The 6000-nt window shown below is 43.0% G+C and overlaps 1 protein-coding gene across 1 annotated transcript in view; it reads right to left on the minus strand.

Annotated features, from left to right (window-relative positions):
• The window catches only part of LOC149084402 (uncharacterized), a 28413-nt gene extending 22969 nt beyond the window's left edge, over positions 1–5444 (minus strand). Inside the window, exons 1-2 of the mRNA XM_089234791.1 lie at positions 5092–5444; positions 4323–4480 (exon numbers count right to left, since the gene is read on the minus strand). The gene's annotated coding sequence lies outside the window, so the exon portion shown is untranslated. The remainder of the gene's footprint in view (positions 1–4322; positions 4481–5091) is intronic.
• Positions 5445–6000: the final 556 nt, after the last annotated feature.

The raw sequence follows: 6000 nt of genomic DNA on the forward strand, positions 1-6000 counted from the left end.
ATTAAGCGTGAATCTGTTATAAAGGGGCTTCGTGATAAATACGCTAACCGGGAGTCCATGTCGAAGTGCAACTGCGTAGACCAACTGCAGTGTTTCTCAAAGTGTGCTTCGCGGCTTCTGGGAGAATTAGGGATTTTGTCAGGGATGCGCAGTGAGCTGGGGGGTCGATTTTTGCGCCTATTTATGCTGTGCAGTGTGGTTCTTATATATAAGTGTGAAAATACCTACTAAATTATTTTGGGGAGACGCAGCGAACCACGACCTGGGCAAGGGGGCCACCGTGACAAAAGTGAGAATCAATGTTACAGTAGATGTAATAAATTGGTTATACCAATCGTCTTGGTGAGTTTGATTAAATTTTTCACATTTACCGAAGAATACGCATAATACCTAAGCGTCGTTGGTGAATTTGATAAACATTTGAAATTTATCGTCTTTATCTGGGCATAGTACCCCAGTGTAATTGGTGAATTTGATAAACAAAAAAAAATTCCGAATGAGTCTAGTATATGTGAATATAGTCAGACCCCGATATAATGATACAATACATGTAAAAATTATCATGTACAGTAAGTGTATATCGTGTAGTACTATTTATGATGTTTACCAACAACGCGACGTTTGGATATTATGCATAATCGCCGGTGAAAGTGATTAATTTAGGGAAATTTATCATATTTACCAACGACCTTTAGCTTACTAAGCATAACCGCCGGTAAAAATGATAAATTTAAACATACCAAAATGCACAAAAACCGGTTATTATGTATAATATCCCGATTCATCACATTTACCGTAACAGTGGTTATCAAACTTTTGTCATGAGTGGCATCCCCTCCCGATTCATAGTTCATCTCTGCGGGTGGATTTTTTTCTCAAAAAGAAAACTTTTCAAAGCATAAATACGTACGCAAATCAATATCTGCAGCTCACCACGACGGCACGACAAAGGTTGGCGATGGTCCAAGGAGCCGCGACGCACACTTCGAGAAACACATAGGGCGTGACAGATTAAATCAAATTTCTTCGAATTCATTTTTTCCATTAAATCGAGGGCTCTTCCAGGGGCGTACGTAGGAACGACTTTTGAAAGGGGCACGCACAGGGCCGTCTCGAGACCCTCATGGACCCCCAGGGCGAAGCGTTTTTTCTGAGGCCTTTTGGCTGTAGAAATATCTGTTTCTCTCTGCCTACCAATTTCCACGCTTCTCTCAAAATATTTAATCACACCTCATTTTCATGAGACCCCTCTACGCACTTCAGGTCTTCCGGGTCGCCCCGAGTGGGACAGGAACGCGTTAAGGGGCCATTCAAGTATTACGTAAGCAGATTTTCAGCCATTTTTGACCCCCCCCCCCCCGTCAGCAAAAGTCAGCAAAACGCTGACCCCCCGCCAGCACAATTTCGTCATCAGCTTAGAATATTTCATATCTTCAAAGAGGGGTGGTTGATGACGTAAGCAACCTTCAAACCCTCCTCCCCCCTTGTCATCAAAAGTAAGCAAATCTGAAACACCCTCCCTCTCCCCCCCCCCCCCCCGATGCTGACGTAATACTTGAATCACCCCTAAAACCTCACTGGGCACACATTCTTTTTTTGGGGGTAAAAGAATCTCTTCCAGAGAAATTTTTCGACGAATTACCAACCTTCAGAAAGCATTTTAAATTACAGTGAAATCTCGATATAACGATACTCTGCGGACCACCAAAAAATATCGTTGTACAGGAATTATCACATCGAGAGGTAGCAGTTAAACATTAAACCATAGTTTCCCAAACTTTTTGTTCCATCGCCTCCATTCTTAAGAAATTTTTTACCCTCATCGTCCCCGATTTAAGCGAATCCATAAGATACTATGTTATACCCGTAGCTTCTATCACTCCCCCCCCCCAGACCTTCCATCCCCCTCCAGGAGGCCATATTGTCCACTTCGGAAAAACACTGCATTAGACTATAGGCGTTTTCAAACAAGACTTGAAAAAATATCGTTATAGAGGGATTTACCGTTATATCGAGTATCATTGCAGTAAGGTTTCACTATGCTAGAAATTGATTAAGGTACCAATTTGTTGTTGTCCTGAAATGAATGATTCTCGTTCGGAGTCACATAATTTCACTGTTAAAATGAATGAATGCATGAAGCGTGATTTTTCCAAAAGTGGGACCATGCCAAAGAGGCGCATTTATGGTTTCTTCACCTGCGGGCTACACGAATCTTGCCGCCCTCCTCCCAATCAAGTTCAATTTTCTTGACTACTTTCCTAAAATTCACCATCCTATGCTATAACACGCTTGCGCCCCCCCCTCCCCCTGCATGTACAACTGTGTCTCTAAGTCACTCCCATGGTCACTATCATGCTCACACACTATCTAAGTCAATCTTTTAGTCACTCATATGCTTGTACACTCTTTTGGTCACTCACTGACATGGTTCCTTGCTTTATAGGTCACTCATTTGATCATTTACACGTTTCACATGTTTGAACGGGCTGTAGGTCATTTTTTGTTCATTCATAAGTTTACGCGCACTCTCTAAATTACTCTTTTGATCATTTACACGTTTGCACATGCCCTAGATCGCCCAGTCCCTTACTTTGTATGTCACTATTTTTTGTTCATTCACATGCATGCTCATGCTTCAAGTCACTCTTTTGCTCACTCACGTGCTTGATAACTCTCCAAGCCACTTTTTTGGTCACTCACTAACCTAGTTCGTAGCTGTCTGGGCATAGGTGAATTTATCGAGGATTTATATACAAATTTTTCCACCCTCTTCTCCCATTCTACAAACCTTTTTGGCTACTCATTCCTCAGATTCCACCCCCCCCTTCTAGGCTATAGCCCGCTAAGTCCCCCCCCCGTAAATACGGCACTGCATGCCCCCCACTCCCCCAGCAGCAGAGTCCAAAGCTAGGGTCTTTGCCGAGCTCCTTATTGAGATCTTTCACGGACCAATTTACAGAAAATAAGTTTATTCACGCGAGATACGTTTTGTTACACATCATTGGCGTACGCAAAGGGAGATTGAAGTTCTAACCTTCCCCCTTGAGCCAAAATTATAGTGCTATTTTGCAGGAAAAAACGTAACCCCCCCCCCCCCAACAGAGAAAAAAATCTGAAACCCTCCCCTCGGGAAAATTATGCGTACCCCTATATTACACATAATAATATTCACGCTACAAAATGAAAAACAATGATAATTGTTCCAGGGCCCCAGACTGGAGCCCTTGTCAGTAAGGGCCATGGGTACCCTGGGGCCATGAGTACGGCCTTTGCCCAAAAACCACCATAATTTAAGGGCCAAAAATTATGGTGGTCTTAGGGCAAATACCGTACTCGTGGGCCCCTGAAGGGGAAAATTCAAAATTAGATGTAATTTAAATTCAAATTACTTTTGACAGAACAAAAAATTTCGCTTTCAGTCGTGGGAGCCCTCGAACGTCCTCCTGCGTATAATTATTACATGCATCTAAAATACATCAGCGCACAAACTGTTCGGCGTGTGGGGCCCTTTGTGGTACAAAAATATCAATGCGGGCAGTACAAGAGTTCAAATACATTTTAAATACACTTTTCAAAGTGAGCCGGATGAAATTCTCAAACGGGCTAATTTAGCCAGCAGGCCCGAGTTTGTGCGCTAATGATTTATAATTTGAATACAATGCAGGGGGGGGGGGGGGGTTCTAATTCAAAAATTATGTATTGAAACTAATTTATCATACACTTATTTATGCATTTTTTTTTTTTTTTTTGTAAAACACTTCATTCAATACAATTTTACACAGTCCGATTTCCTCATGAACAAGTGTGATATTTGCCCAGGGGACCCGTGATTTTAGTGCCTGAAAACACGGCCGTCTGAAGAGCATCATGGGCCCCCGGGCCAAATGATTTTTCTTAGGTCCTACCAGGCAAATTCTCAAAAATCCCAACTAGATCTCATTTTTGTGAGGCCCGGGTGGGCCCATGTCTTAAGACGGCACTGCCTGAAAATCAATCAACATATATTCACTGACTAACCGAAAATCCTTAACCCTAGTAGGTTTGACCCCCCCCCCCCCATAATTCCTTTTCCCATCCAGGGCCCCCACTGAAGAAAAAAGTCAGCCCCGATTTTTTTTATATCACACAGGGTATAGCCTAGGTATCACAGATTTTTAATCGGTATCGTAGATTTTTAATTTTTTAGGTTATAAATTTACCAGAAAATCAATATCTTTGCAGGCTTCCCGCAAACAATTAGACCATTAAGCTTATTATATAATTATGAAAAAAAGAGTGCAAAACACTATATTTTTTAAAAATAAAATAGCTGGGCCTACCTTGAGCACCGAAATTCGACCTTGTACCCAGAACAGCCTTGGCTGAAGATGACCAGAGATAAAATGCCTAATACGGTCTAAGACAGAGACGGACAACACCACTGGACCTAGCTCTAGCAACAACTGAAGAAAAATTTACGAGGAGGTGAGAATGCAAACTGGAAAAAAAAACGTCGATTATGACTGGCTTATGGTGCAAGTGAATCATCCAATGACCATCACTTAAAAAAAAAACCCTTTCTTTACTAAAAAACAACAAACCTTCTTCCCCCCCCCCCACACCCCCAACCGGGGCCTCACGTGTTATTTTAAGTCTGCAGGAGACGGAAGGGGGGGGGGGAGACAATGGGACAAAGTAGCTGGACCTCTTGGACTTAACTTCTAACCTCCCCTGCCGCGACGTTGTCGTCCAAAGTCTTCGTCACGTGACTTCAAACAGAACATTCAATGTTCTTAGAATGACTCCTGCCTGCCCGCTCTCCCCACCTCCATAGAGTCTGCCCTTCTCCCCCACAACTTCTTACGGAAGAATAGCTAATCCGTTACATTTTTAGGACAAAGAACTTCTAAGACCCCCCCCCCCCTAGAAATCATGGTGCAGCTGTTCGTGGAATCCGTTGCAACGGAATTGCAGGCTACGGGCCTAGAGTTCACTACGAATGGATAAATCGGTACGGTGCATGTCGAAACGCAATGTTAATTTCTGAACATGAAATTGTACGACGATTCACGACCAATAATAATAACATCCAAACAGGGCCGCACTTACCAGAAGCGGGATCCGGTGAGACAATAATAGCGGGGCCAGAGCCATCTTGATAATTTCGGGTCGTTCTTTAAAATTGCCGCTATAACCAAAGATCATGGGGGGATTGCCCTTGCAACGAGAGATCACTGGGAAAAATTGCCGTTGTAAAGAGATATCACAGGAAAAAAAAGTTGCCATCATAACGAGATATCACAGGAGAAAAATTGCGGTTGTAACGAGAGCTCATAGAAGAAAAACTGGCGTTTTTTAGAGACATCAATAGAAAAAAATTGCCGTGAAATGAGAGATCATAGGAAAAAATTCCCATTACAACGAGAGTTCACGGCGAACAATTGCCGTTGTAACGAGAGATCGCAGGAAAAAAAAGTTGCTGTTATAAATAATAAATATATTCAGTGTTTAGTTGGCGTTTCATTGTAAATTATTCGTAATAGTGAGATTCTCGTTATATGACGTAATCAATGAATTTGAAGCCCCTGGGCACGGCCATTCCTGCCTCTCCATAGCTGCTTTGCCAGCAGCATGGAAGCCTCACAGGCAAAGTGATGTTCTTAGCCCTTCTATCTGGCCAGAAATACCAGCCAATTTACATACTGCCTCTCGTCATGTATCTGAAATCCCCTTTCCCGTGCCGGATAAGCCCATGCGTTCATACAGTTCTGCTAGGATTCGCTCATGCATCAAAACAGCCCTGTTACAAACTGGGGTAACCGTGGTTATAGAAATTAACCGTGATCATTAGAAATATGATCGGGGGGGGGGGGGATCACACGGAAGCCATGGAGCTCCACCAGAGTCTTCAGACTCGGGGACCCTGCTGCAGGATGTAGGAGCTATGGCATTCGGTACCATTCTACCCAGGGTCTGACCATGATCCCTCCCTCATGAAAATTAATAAAGCTCCACGGG

The sequence above is a fragment of the Pholcus phalangioides genome, unplaced genomic scaffold, assembly GCF_987345545.1.
Source record: "Pholcus phalangioides strain wild (caught in Gottingen) unplaced genomic scaffold, Ppha-v1.0 ptg000008l_1, whole genome shotgun sequence".
Classification (NCBI taxonomy): domain Eukaryota; kingdom Metazoa; phylum Arthropoda; class Arachnida; order Araneae; family Pholcidae; genus Pholcus; species Pholcus phalangioides.